We start from the raw sequence: 14,802 nt of genomic DNA, 5'->3' as shown, positions 1-14,802 counted from the left end.
CCGAAACGTCAGCTTTCCTGCTGCTTGGCCTGCTGTGTTCATCCAGCTCTACACCTTGTTATCTCAAAACAAATCTGACTGTTCTGTATTCCCCAGAGGCCTGTTCTATCTATCACTTCAAAAATGCAACAACTTTTGCCTTGACAGCTGCAATTGGTTCTGCCTCAATTATTTCCTGTGGCAACATGATCAGTGTTTTAACAACTGTCGGCGTAAAGAAAATTTAACTGTTCCACAGTAACTTGAGAAGTGCTGTTGCCATAACTGAGATGCATTTGGAGATAGGGTAGGATGAATGAAAGCGGTTGAATCCCCTAAAGGTGATATTGGGCCAGGAGCTCAATATCATACTGCCCTCTGCTGGCTTTCACAAGGACGGTTTGAAGGCAAGTGAGGAGCACCTGTGAAACATTTGGGAAAACATTTAATTATTGTATTGAAACTGTTCCGTTTTAATTCTGGAACTAACAGCCAATGGACCTACATCCTGAGCTGACTGGAACTTGCCAGCAATCAGAAATTGAGGCTGCAGCGATGATGAAGAGAGAGGCTACTTCTCACTTTCCTTCTCATGGAGTGCTCTTTTTAGTATTTGAGAAGTTGTTGTCAACTTTTTTAGAAACCAGTTCACCTGTCACGCACCTCACAATCCTTGATCTGCATTTCCCTGTGCCCGGCCTTCACCCTGCACGGGAACCCTGCACCTCGTGAAAAACAAGAGGAGTGGCAGCACCAAGTGTGCCAATACCTGCAACACCATCTTTTGTCCAGTTGCATGGCATTCCACAGGGCAGATGGATTAGGCACAAAGATCCAACTCCAAGTAGTTGAGCTCGCAGTGCAGGCTCTACAAGTTGAAAAGCAACTCTCACTACATCTCCAAGAGTTAATGCCCCAGGAAGTTTTCATGGGAAGTCCCTGCTGACATCCCAGTGAACCAGATAGGCATGCATAGATATCTTGATGACCAATGGCAATCAGTGGAATGGCCCCTCTTCCACTCACTGCTTCTCCCAGAAATTGTGTGCTTTCTTCTCCTGGAAGGAGAAAGCAGAAACCCATTAGACTTCCCAAGCCTTGTTCAGGTAGCAGGGAAGGACAATATTTGTGCCTGGTGCATATGAGAATGTTTCTTCTTAAAAAAAAAAAAAAATACAAGTAGGCCATTTGGCTCTCCTGCATGCCCCCACCATTCAATTAACTGCCCAAGTCTTCAAATCATCATTCACTGCTCTCTGGGAGAAGAAATTGTTTGCATCTCAATAGTAAATAAATGTTCCTTCATTCCATGACTATGTCCCCCGGTTCAAGATATCTCCACTACAGAAAATATCAGGCTGAATTTTGCATTTTTTTCACTATGTACAAGTTGCATCAGGTGTTTTGGAAGCATTCTTACCACAAAGCTGCTCACAGCACATGGCTGACAGTTCCTTGCACATACAACCACATTCTCACCCTAGTCATTTTTTAACAAACATGATGCAAACTTTACCTGTCCATAGCTGTGTCTGTCTATTTACCCACTCTAGGTCACCGTCATTCTTTCCCCAATGCCTGCTGGAGACATTTGCCTTATCATTGTCCAGTAGGGGAACATACATATGACAAGTATTTGGACAAGTCCAAACATGAGCTTTTATTGACAGTCAGCAAAAGGGAACACATAGGAACTGAGTAGAGGCTGCATTGTGTACCCACAATGTCAGCCAAATGCTGGTGTGATGACCTTGACAATATATGATGGTTTCCTGCACCTAGCCAGTATCTTGTGAAACCAGGTGTCGATAAGGTCCAGTCTGCTTTATAGCACCCGAGGCTGCACTCTGTTACACACAAGAAGAGATTCCTCCAGACTAATGCCCTCGTCCTTCTCTTTGGACAACTACTCCCATACCGCAGCTCCTCAGCATCTGTCACATCACGTTGCTGCCTTTTCAAATTGTGTAGAGCACAGCATGCCAGGATGGTGCAGCGCACTCTGTCCAGGTTATTTTGAAGGGACACCCCTGAGACTATACCAAGCTGTGAAAGTGCATCTTCAGCAGCCCTATCATCTGTTTTACCATGGCTTTGGTTGCAGCATATATACCAACTCGGTGAAGGTACTCTGTCAGCTGAGTGATCAAAACATAACATCAAAAGGGGTGTGCCTGCTGCACTGTGACCCTCATTCCCATTCCAGATTCACCTCAAATATTTTAATTTTCTTTGCATTCATTAGGGTCCACTGTCATACTTATGTAACGTAAGTCATGTTGCTCTCGACCCACAGTGCCCTTGGAAATTCCAAAAGTGAGGGGCTGCTTTTGGTAAACATTCACCTCCTTTTACATTTTGGCTGCTGACTTCTGCATCACTGAGATGACAGGGTAAGTACAGCTAACACCCATGGCATGGTGCAATTCAGCTTTGACCAGCATTTTGACGTATCAGCAGGTTCAGTCTGTATGCATTATATATGTGTACGAGAAAAGAGTCACCCTTCCATCCCAGTGGTTGCTAAAACCTCATGGATCCAAGTCTAGTTCACCTCTTCTAACTCATGCTCAATTCCTTCAATAGAATTTGTTCCTTTGACATATCCAGCAAGACATCTCACTTGTCCTTCCTGGCAACCACATTCTCTGAATGAGATGTTTTAAGCAGCAAGTATCGCATCCTTGAAAAAAATCAATAAAGAAAGATACTGTATCAGCTTTTTGTGGGGAAACAGAATTCAGAAAACCCATTCACATGTATTATAGTATAAAATAAAACTGAGAAATGGAATTAAATGCACAGAATGTTTTAAACTAGATCTCAGTCAGAATGAATTGCTAATAAAGAAATATATTTGATCGTGCCCAGTAGATGGCACAACTCCATCACTGCTCCCTTTGTACCGCAAGGCCTTTGAAGTCAGTTTTTCATGAGAACTCTGGAGTAGGTGTGAAAGTACAGCTGCATGGGTCAGTCTACCTCAGATACAAAAGAACATCCTTCATGATCCTGTTTTTGTCCTCTTCCTGTCGCTCCAAATAATATTTAAAAACTCCAATTAGGAATGAGAATAAAGAATGGAAATACTTCTACCAAACACACCAACTAAAATAGGCTGACGTGGCAAAGTTAATCCTTCACCTCAGTTGCATGAATTTGCCATGTAATCGAGATTCTATGAGATCATTCCAGTTTTCATTGATGTAGTTTGCCCATTAAATGAATGGTAAGGATCCTTAGAGTGATAAGGATTTTTATAAGGATCCTAAACATTCTTTTGGGAAAGAGGAAGATTAATGCAAACATAGAAGCATCTACTGGTAAACCTATAACATTCAACAAGATGTGTTGAGCTTTATTCAAGACAAACGTTCATCAAGATTCTAGAATCCTGCAGAAGGAAACCATCCTGACAGAGTAGCTGATGCTTTATTTTCTTATGGGAAAGAAAGTAGAGACGAATAATTGCATTTTACCCTCTGCACTGACAGACCTTGGCTCTTAAGGTCAGATTAAAGTGATACTGATAATTCCATAAGAAATAGGAGCAGGGATAGGACGCACAATCTCAAGCCTCAGCTGTACTTTCCCACTTAATTGTCATATCCTCTGGACATATGAGCTCATTTGCATATTTATAATTGCTCACTTGTAACCACAATGTTTTTCAGTATTATTTTACAATAATTTGCTACAACACTAGTTTTAGTTTGCATTTTAAAAAAAACTTGAGCTCAATAAAGGGACACAGTGGAACTGAATGTTAGTTGAACATAAAACCATTTTGCTAAAGTGGCAAGCAATCAACAGTTCTCTTGATTGGTATACTAGTTAACAAGTTACACTCACACATATGCTAACAGCATAAATCTTATAATTTTGATCTGAAGGTCAACTATGCTTGATGTTTGTGTTCAAAAATATAGAAGAAAAATAGTTATGAAGAGTGAGTGGATAGCTTTTGAGAAGATTTGTAGCTCACATTGTGGATGAGGCTGTAGACTTGCTCGCTAAGTTGGTGTGTTTGGTTGCAGACGTTTCATCACCCTGCTAGGTAACATCGTCAGCGCGCCTCCGGTGAAGCGTTTGTGTTCTGTCCCGCTTGTTATTCAAATGCCTCAATTTGCAGGGGTGGTTTGCATTACTTCCAGTTCTGTTTCTCAGTGGTTTGTATATCAGGTCCAGTTCAATATGTTTGTTGATGGATATCGAACTGGACCCAATATACAAACCACTGAAAAACAGACCCGGAAATGATGCCAACTACCCCAGCAAACCAAGGCATATAAATAACAAGTGGGACAGAATACCAACGCTTCACCAGAAGTGTACTGACTATGTTACCTAGCAGGGTGATGAAACATCAGCAATCAAACACACCGGCTCAGCGAGCAAGTCTACAGCCTCAGTGAGCGGATAGACTGTAGATAGGGCTGTTTACATTAGAAACCGTCATAACATTTAAGAAACATTTAGATGTACACTTGAGGTGCCAAGGCATACAAGGCTTTGGGACAAGTGCTGCACGATAGGATTAGAATAGTGCAGACTCTGAGCTAGACACCTCTATGACTCAATTATCAATACATTCCATTGCTGTGGTTGGTTCGCTCGCTGAGCTGCATCACTAGTTTACAGACATTTCATTACTCTGCTGGGTAACATCATCAGAGCAGCCTCCAATGAAGCGCTGTTGTGTTTTCCTGCCTGGTATTTAAACTTAGGTCCCTTGGAGTTGATTACCTCATTTCCGGATTTTCTTTGCAGTGGTATGTATGTATAGGGTCTAATTCTACGTGTTTATTGATGGCCTACTTGGTGGAGAATTATCAGGCCTCTAGAAATTCCTGTGCTTGTCTCTGTTTGCATTGTCTTAGGATCCTGGTGTTGTCCCAATCGAACTGGTGGATCTCCTTATCCGTGTGAATGGAGACGAGTGAGTACTGGTCATGTCTTTTTGATGTTGGTTGGTGTTCATGTATTCTTGTGGCCAGTTTCCTTCCTGTCTGTCCAATGTAATGTTTGTTGCAGTCCTTGCATGGGATCTTGTATATCAAGTTGGTTCAGTCCATAGTGGGTAAGGGGTCTTTGGTTCTTGTTAGCAGTTCGTGTAGGGTTGATGTAGGTTTGTGTGCCACTCTGATGCCCAGTGGCCATAGGAGTCTTGAGATCAGTTCAGATATGTTCTTGATGTATGGTAACATAACAAGTGTGTCGGGGCGTACTGTATCTTCCTATTGTTGTTTGTGTGACAGGCATCATCGAACCTATCTGTTCAGGTATCCGTTGTCTCTAAATACTTGGTGGAGGTAATTTTCGTCATTTTGCGTAGTTCTGGGTTGCTGCAGTGTGTTGTGGCTCGTTCAAACAGTGTTTTCACGCAACTCTGTTTGTGGGTGTTGGGGTGATTACTGTTGAAATTTAGGACTTGATCCATGTGTGTGGCCTTTCTGTATACTTTAGTCAGAAATTCCCCGTTGGCCCTGCGTTCTACCGTCACAACCAGGAATGGGAGCTGTTTGTTCTGTTCTTCTTCTCTGGTGAATTTGATGCAGGTGAAAATGTTGTTTATAAGTTGGTGTGTTTCTGCTAGTTCAGTCCATTTGATGATGATAAAATTGTATTGGATCCATAGTTTGGGTTGGATCTGCAGAAGGGCCATGCTTTCAAGTCTCTGCATCACTGCTTCTGCTATTAGTCTGGAGATGGGAGACCGCATAGATGTCCCATTGATTTGTCCATAAATCTGGCCATTAAAATTAAAGTGGGTCATGAGGCTCATGTCCAGTAATTTCAGCATGTTGCCTGTGGAGATGGTGTTACTCGGGTCTGGTTCTTTCAGTAGTGTTGCTAGTGTTTCTGTTGCTAGTGATATGTCGATCGATGTGAAAGGGCAGTAATGTCAAAGGATACCATGGTCTCGTCCTCATCCATTCTTGTGTCTTTGAGGATTTTGAGGAACTCCTGGGCTGAGTGGATTGAGTGGGTTGAGTTGTTGATGAGGTGCTTTAGTCTTCATTGTAATTCCTTGGCTAACCTGTGTGTTGGTGTGCCTGAGAGAGAGACTGTGGTCTGAGGGGTAGTTCCGGTTTGTGTACCTTTTGGGAGGCAGTAGAATCGGGGAGTGTTTGTCCTTTCAGGTTTCATTTGTAGGTAGTCTGCTTTGTTGATTTGTCTGGTCTGTTTGAGTCTCTTTAGTGTGTAGATGATTTTGTTTCCCAGTTGCCGTGTCGGGTCTGTTTCCACTTGTCAGTATGTATTTGTGTCCATGAGTAGTGTCTGTGCTTTAGTATTTGTTTGTTAAGTATTACTGTCATGCCCCCTTTGTCCGCTGGTAGGATTATGATATTTTTGCCTTTTTAGAGTCCTTCTGGGGTCTTCCTTTCTGATGTGTTGAGAGGGTTAAGATCGTTCCTTCTGGTCAGTGTCGGGACCACTATCTGTCATATGGCTTGTTGTGTTTCCTCATTGATGCCATTGGTGTTCAGTGTGGATTCTGGTAGTAGCTAGGAATTCTGTCCTGTTAGCGTCTCGGTGGTTGTAATCGAGTCCATGTTTTGGTATAACTTTCTCTGTGTCTGTTAGTTTTCTGTCAGATAGGTTTCTTATCCAAGTGTCTGATCTTTGGCTGTCATTTTGGTGGGTTAGTTTGACTAGTTTTTCATGTAGGATTTGTCGTTTCTTCGTTTTGGTTTTTTGTGACTGATGTTAATGGCTTGTGCTAAGTCTGTTGTCAGCTGTAGGTTGGTTGTGTCTAGTATAGGGATTTTTGGCGCGTAACTTCCCTGTCATATCTGTGGAGCCGGTTGTGAGCGACATTTATCATTATCTTCACCGTTCTGCTGCCTTTGTGCCTGTGGGTTGTTGATGGGAGGTTTGTATCTAACACTGTGCAGTAATACCTGATTCCTGAGGCATCTGTGTAGGAAGTAGAGTTGCTTGCAGGTAGCGCTCTGTCATTTGATGTATGTTTCCCATTTCCAGGCCAGTTTGAGTGTGTTGCGCCTGCAGGTGTCTAAGATTCTTGAATAGATTTGTAGCTCGGGTTGTGGATGCTGTGGTTGGTTCGATTGCCAAGCTGGTTCGTTAGTTTGCAGACGTTTCATTATCCTGCTGGGTAACATCATCTGTGCATCCTCCAATGAAGTGTTGTTTTGTATTCCTGCGTGTTATTTAAACTCTGGGATCCTTTGGAGTTGATTACCTCATTTCCGGTTTTTCTTTGCAGTGGCATCACACAAACAACAATAGGAAGATAACAGTACACCCTGACACAATTGTCACATTACCGTACATCAAGAACATATCTGAACTGACCACAAAACTGCTATGGCCACTGGGCATCAGAGTAGCACACAAACCTACATCACCCCTACGCGAACTGCTAACAAGAACCAAAGATCCCTTACCCACTATGGACAGAACCAATGTAATATACTAGATTCTATGCAAGGACTGCGATAAACGTTACATTGGACATTCAGGAAGGAAACTGGCTACGAGAAAACATGACTACCAACTAACAACAAAAAGACAAGACCAATACTCACTCGTCTCCATACACACAGACAAGGAGAACCACCAGTTCGAGTGGGACAACATCAGGATCCTAGGACAGGCCAAACAGAGACAAGCACGGGAATTTCTAGAGGCCTGGTTCTTCACCAAGAAGGCCATAAATAAACACGTAGAATTAGATCCTATATACACACCACTGTGAAGAAAAACCGGAAATGTTGTAATCAACTCCAACGGACTCTAGAGTTTAAATAATAAGCAGAAAACACAACAACGCTTCATCGGAGGCTACACTGATGAAGTTACCCAGCAGCATAGTGAAATGTCTGCAAACTAAAGAACCAGCTTGATGAGCGAACCAACCACAGCATCCACAACATTGAGCTACAAATCTATTCAAGAACCTTAAATACATTCCGTTGATCAGAATTGTCTATGCTATAAGTGTACAAATACATTGCCAATGGACTGCAGAGAGCCCAATTTTCTACAAATGCCAAGAGGTTTGGTCATGAATGAAAGACAGGTGGCACTGTTGCACTGTTTACTATTTGGTTTCTTAGAATTTCACTGGAATTGCAAACATCATTTACCGTGGGTTGTGCTAAAATTATAAAGATATATCCTAGGCAGTGAAATACTAATCACTCGAGTTGGCTGTCAGAATAACCCCAACATTAAAGCTGCTCACTGGTATTTTTGAATTAATATTACAGGAACAGGCAAGAGACAAACATGATTAAACACAAATACCCAAAAGATGATGCCTGGTTGCATTGCTCTACCATTAGCCTCCCAAAGAATCTCACTGCCTGCCTCACCTTTGAAATGGATCCAATGGCATGAAGTTATTGAGTTTGTGATAGATAAAAAATTATACTTGCTACATTTCCAACACAATATTAAAGAAATGGTATCATTACAGTTATGGTATTTAACTAGTAACCCAGAAGAGTGGATTAGTCCCAGAGAATCACTGTCTCATTAGAGAGAGATGTTTGGTTGGTGGTTTAACCTGAGGGTCTTCATAACTCAGGCCTGGAGTGGGGTTGAGAAGCACCTTCATGGTAGCCTCCGCTGGTGTGTGAATTTAAACTATGCCATAGGTTTCATTCTGCATCACAAACTCTTTCCAGCCAACTGAGCTGACTTACCCCCCAAAATGAGCATGAGCGCAGTCCCTCACTTCCACAAATTTTGCAGTCAAGTATTTTGCACTTATGGACATTGGCTTTGTTGATGCCTGCAAAGTGCAAAGGGGTAGCCTCAACCTGAGAGAACCACCTTCATCATAATGGTCTCTCCATGAAACTGCCAAAATTTAGTTGTGTCAGTAAGACAGTCACTTTATGTGACTTCACATCCCAGTGCTGTGGTAGATTCTAAACTGCCCTCTGAAATGACAAGCCACACAGTCATACTCAAGAAGTTACTTCATCACCATCCTTTCAAGAACAGTTAAAGAAAAGCAATAAAAGCAGGCCTTACTACTGATGCCTACATCCTGTGAATGAATTTTAAAAAGTGCCATTTTAATACTATGATAATTGTTAAGGACCATTATGTATTGAGCCAGACACAGGTATTAGGAGCACAGTTTGGAAGTTTACAGCTAACGCCAAACCTGGCAACATTGTAAGTGGTGAGCAGGACAGTAGCCAATCTCAAGAAGGTATAGACAGACCAGGAAATTAAACAAACACTTGACCAATGCAGCTTAATGCAGGTAGGTGCAAAACGATGGAGCCTGGGAGAATAAACGTAGTGAAGTACTATAATCTAAATGGCACTATTTCAAGGATAAGAAAGAGCAGAGGGACCTGGAAGTGTACATTAGAAATATAGAAAGATTAATGATACAGAAAAGGGTCAGGCAATATATCAGGTGGACTCCAGCTGTAGCAATTAAAGGATCTGGTTGGAGAACTGGTAGGAACCCCATGTCACCTTTCCATGGGAAGTCAAATGCTGTTTCAGTACAATCAGGCACTTACCTGGACAGCATTGGGCCAGGTAATGAATTAATGAATTAAATCCCATCCTGAGAGCAGTCAGCTAGTCAGAGGCCAACAGGCCTCCAAAACCACTAGGAACAGTGGTCACTGCCAGTATTGCATTTGGACCTCAAGTGGAGAGGATCCTCTGGCATAGGGTAAGTGAGGCTGAAATGGTGTTCCCTGGAGGGAAGTTTACTAGGAAGGGTGGGGAGATAGCAAGTTAGGGATTGGATTCCTTTAGGGACCCCTTCCAGATGCCAGGTCTCTCAGTTAGAGGCAGATTTTCATTTGTTTGGATTGAAATGGAATCATCTACAAAAGTCTACCCTAGTCTACTGCAATCTAGTCACCTTGACTATGAAGCGTATACCCTGTAGCCGGACATCCTGAACTTCACCTCAATAAAGTCCTTGTGGTGAACGCCATGCTGTCCTGTTTCCTCAAAATCTAGTGTCAGAAACGGCACTGAAATAAAAAGCATGACTGTGAGCTGTCACTAAAAAACAGAAATAAACCCACAAAAAATCCCAATTAAACCACTGCTTAAGAGAAAATAACTGCAGCTGTTCCCTCTTTTCAAATCACTGGAAATATGAGCAAGCAGTTCTTCCATGAACAATGACAGAATTAAGCAATAGCTACAGATTGTTGAGCAAATCAGAACAAGTACAAGTCACTAGACTTTTATCACTGTTGGGAAGAAACTGTTTCAAAATGAATTTCATCCCAAATCTCTCTGAAGAGCAGTAAAAAAAAAATACATAGCAGGAATGTTTCAAGTTATATCCAAGTGAGCATTACATATGAACAGCACCTGTTAACTACTAGGGAACTAAGTGAAAAAGAGTCCATTTAATCACTGTGTTACAACATTAACTCAGTTCATAGAAATCTGTCAACCTGTGCATATAATAGATGAACCAATTAGAGACAGGATTGTATTATTAATAAGGGATCTAAAAGTGAATTCATGCCTACTGAGTGAAGACAAACTTAGACTCAACAGAGCAATTGAATATGCAGAAGTGCCAAGGTCATAAATCTACAGCTACAGCATATTCACGGCACTACAGATCAGGTCTTGTTTTATGCTGCCAGGTATCTGGCCAGGCACACAGAGCAGAACAATCACAGATTAAGCCAAAATGCAGACACTACAGAAAACCTCAAAAGAGAGGAAGGTATGCCCAATGTGGGGAAAACTAATGTTCTCAATGAAAAGTGCTGGATCATATTGTATTGATAGAAGGAAGCATAACAAGCAAGCACAGATGGACATTGAAGAATAATGGCTGAAGATTGTGATGGATCACTATACACCATATAATGAGTTTGATCAGTCAAGTTGATAAGTGAGGCATAGTTTGTTTTGTGACCATTGGAATGAAGACTGCAGAAGAAAAACATCAAGTCAACCTAAATTGTCGGATAGACTCAGTATGCCATGCAACATCATGACCCTTACAGACCTGTGCAACGTGTCTCAATATGGCAATCTAAAAATGAAGCCCTCGAAAATAAAGTAAGACTAAATGATGGCACCATCATCATGCTGAGAGGACAGATTACTCTGCAAGTCCATTGCAATAACATGAATGAGGATCTGGAGGCCCAGATCATAGATGGCAAGCAAATGTTGCTCAGCTCAGCCAGAGTGAGTCTAATCCTTGGGCTGGTAATTCTTAAAGTGCTAAAAGAGATTTGCAAAAGGTGACAGCACATTAAACCATTGATTTCAGTAATGTATATATTGACATGATCAGCCAGGTAAGGAAAGTGGCAAATGGTGTGTACAACATAGTCATGTGTTCACAATTGAAGTGAAGCTTAAGATGTCTTCCTGCGGGATTTGTGTGTCTTGGTAGAGGTGACATGACTACAACAGACTAAGACATACAATTGTACTTCTACATTTAATTCAAACATTCTCCTTTTGATTCAAAAAGGTATGCCCAATCATATACATTTTCTGTCATCCAACTATATACAGTTATGTTTTCATGCCTTCTTTATTTCCGTCACTGTCTGCCTACGCGTTGTATGCAGTTTTTAAATCGCACTGGTGTCTTATCGAAACTTGTGCATGCTTTTGTCTATGGCTGTTCATCTGGCAGATATTGTTTCTCCAGAAAGTGTTGTTTTCGTGTCATTTGTTGTTGCTGTGGTAACCATTGTTATTCTATTGTTTATGTATTTGTTATTCTATTTCTGTTGTTGTTGTTTTGATTTGGGTTGCTGTGGACCTCTGGATCTGATGGTTGGTGTACGATCTGTGTAGATGGTGTGTTCAATCCTGCCTGCAATTGAGGACTAGCTCCTGTAGTTGGGATTTGTGCCTGTGGTTGTGACAGCATATCTGCTCATTCACTTCCACTGTAAACAGCCAAGGTAGTCATTGCTTCACATAAGTCTTAGTTGCCATTTGGGCTTGCTTTTGTTGAAATTGTGGAATGTTTGCATTTAGCGATTTCATTTTTCGTTTCAATGTTGCAATTAAATTTCGCTTTCCATCATTTCATCTTGATTTTCTTATTCATACATGTTACTGAGCCTGGCTCCAGTAGCTTTTTTGCTATCGTCAGAGTAATTTATGTGTGGGGTGACATTAGTCTTTGTACTTGACTACTTTCTAGCACTAATTTACCTTCAAGTGCTGCTTCTGGTTCCATGTTTGCCAAATTATATCTCAGCTTTATCTTTTCCTAATTTAAAATCTTTTGCTCCTGATATATCTTTATTCTTGTCCGTAACAATGCTAAGCAGGGTGGCACGGTGGCTCAGTAGTTAGCACTGCTGCCTCACAGTGCCAGGGGATCTGGGTTTGATTCCACCCTCAGGTGGCTGTCTGTGTGGAGTTTGTACATTCTCCCCATGTCTGTGTGGGTTTCCTCCAGGTGCTCTGGTTTCCTCCCACAGTCCATAGATGTGCAGGTAAGGTAGATTTGCCTTACTAAATTGCCCTTGGTGTCCAGGGATGTGCAGGCCAGGTGTATTAGCCATGGGAAATGCAGAGTTAACGAGAAGAGATTGGGTCTGGGTGGGCTGCTCTTTGGAGTGTCAGTGTGGACTTGATGGGCCAAATGGCCTGCTTCCACACTGTAAGGATTCTATAACTGAATTATGATCACTCCCACCACAGAACTGTGCTGTCCCTCTGATAATCCATCCACCTGTCCAATTTTTTTTTCTCAAATTCAGTCCAGAACCACTCTTGCTCTTGTTGAACTTTCTACTTATTGGCAAAAATAAATTTCTCCTGAATGTATTATAAGAATTCTGTGCCTTCTACATCTATAACAATGGCTTATCCTAGATAATATTAAGATACTTGAAATTCTTCGCTTTTACTGCCTTTTTTCGTTTTGGGACGTTCCATCAATTTGCTTACATTGCTCTTTTGTTTTGCTCTGACTGTTTGGGGTCAATGATAGATTCTCAGTCGTGTGAGTAGCTTTTTAGTGATCATCAGTTCAACCCATATGGCTTTATTGACTTTCCTTCTGGAATTTCATACCTCCTTACAACTTTCTTTAAGCAGAACCATGACAGTCTCTCCTTTTTATCTCTCTTTATCGTATTTGAAATCATGTAACCAGGATGGTAAACTGCTTTCCCTGCCCTTCTTTAATTTCAATAATATCTATGATATCAGTCTTCCATGTGTCTATCTGTACCCGCAACTCATCTTCCCTGCCACCGAAAATCTGTGAATAGCTGTGAACAAGGTAAATGAGCTGTGGGTACAGAAATTCAGCACCCGTAACAAAGGAGTCATCCTAAACTTTTACAAATGTTTACTTAGGGCCTCAGTTAAAGATTTTTTTGTCCAATTCCAGCACCAGATGGAAGCAGGGAGGTTTACCTAAATAACTCAAGGTTTGAGGAAGTTCAATTATGTGGAGAGATCACAGGATCTGGGATTATTTTTCTTCAGGGAAAGTTAAGGCACTCTTAATAAAGCTATCAAAATTATGAAGTGTTTTGATAAAAGAATGCAGAGATAAATTATTTCTCAAACAAACAGAGCAGCAAACAAAAGCTAAAGATTTAAATATTTGGCAAAAGTACTGTTTGAAAAAAAGGGGAAATTTCTTCATGCAGAGAGCATTTAAGATGTATTAAGTACTATTTGACAGGGTTGTGAATCAGCTTCCTTAAAAGTTTTCAAAAGAAAATGACACGGGTTATTAAAGAGGAATAATTTTCAGGGTTATACAGGGAAAACTGAGACATGAAACTAAATTGGACAGCTCTTTCAGGGAGCCAGCGCAGACTGGACAAGCCGAAAGACCCCTTCTATGTTAAGACATTCTATGCTCCTACAACATTTCAATTAAAAGATTTAAACATGCCTAACAATGAGACGTTACCCATAAGAATGAACCATCACAGTTTAAAAAAAAATTCTCTCTCTGAGTCACTGAGGTGAAGTGCATGTTATTGAAGGAACATAAATCTTCATAATAAAGTGACACTTACTCTGTTGAGCTGAGCAGCAGCCGTAACTTTATGTTGTAAGTGATGTTTGTGGACATGCTGCCATTTTTATGAGGTTAATGATGGAACAATGTAAATCATTCAGCAACAAGTGGCAGTTCCCAGGTTACAATTTTCTTCTGTGATAAAATTTGCTGGACTGCATTATTAATAGACAGTACTGTTAAATTCATCATTATTTTGGCAGGGAAGTCCGGATGATGTACTTCAATACAGACTAGATTTCCAATGTATTTTCATTGCATTCTTATAATAGATTTATCCAAAATGAGATTACAGTTTTATCCTAAATAAATAAGTTCTACTTATAAATTGTTCAATGTGACAAAGTGTAGCACAATTGGTAATGCCACAAATTAATAATGTAGAGTTAATACTCAGCTTCAGTTATTGTAATAATTTGTCACTTTAAATCGCATTCCTGTTATCCTGTTTGCACAAAACTAACAAATTATTTTTGACAAAAGACTATCTTAATAGGCTGAGGCAAATATACATACATCATGGATCTATTAACTTAAAAAAAGATTGTTTTATGTTGTTATATTGATTTAATTGTGATATTTTTAATTAGCAGAAAGCCTTTCAGAAAAAGTAAAGCTTCTGGTTTATAGTTATATGAAATGCAATTTTAACATCACCAAACATGATCAGGGTCTACACTTAACTCAGTTTTCATTCTGTTGAGTCACAGAATGAAAAGCACCGAAACAGGCCATTTGGATCGAAAGATAACAAGGTGTAGAGCTGGATGAACATAGCAGGCCAGGCAGCATCAGAGGAGCAGGAAAGCTTCTGAAGAAGGGTC

At 40.8% G+C, this 14,802-nt stretch overlaps 1 long non-coding RNA gene and 1 other non-coding gene across 2 annotated transcripts in view; one reads left to right on the top strand and one right to left on the bottom strand.

Moving 5' to 3' along the window:
* LOC125484549 overlaps positions 1 to 14,802 on the top strand; it is an 87,018-nt gene that overhangs the window by 41,411 nt on the left and 30,805 nt on the right. The window lies entirely within an intron of this gene.
* On the bottom strand, positions 8,658 to 8,823 carry LOC125484606. The gene has a single exon (XR_007263439.1). It is a non-coding gene; the product is annotated as a U1 spliceosomal RNA (small nuclear RNA).

This window comes from Rhincodon typus, chromosome 12 (assembly GCF_021869965.1).
Source record: "Rhincodon typus isolate 14 chromosome 12, sRhiTyp1.1, whole genome shotgun sequence".
In the NCBI taxonomy this organism is placed as follows: domain Eukaryota; kingdom Metazoa; phylum Chordata; class Chondrichthyes; order Orectolobiformes; family Rhincodontidae; genus Rhincodon; species Rhincodon typus.
This window is presented reverse-complemented; position numbering and strand designations above follow the sequence as displayed.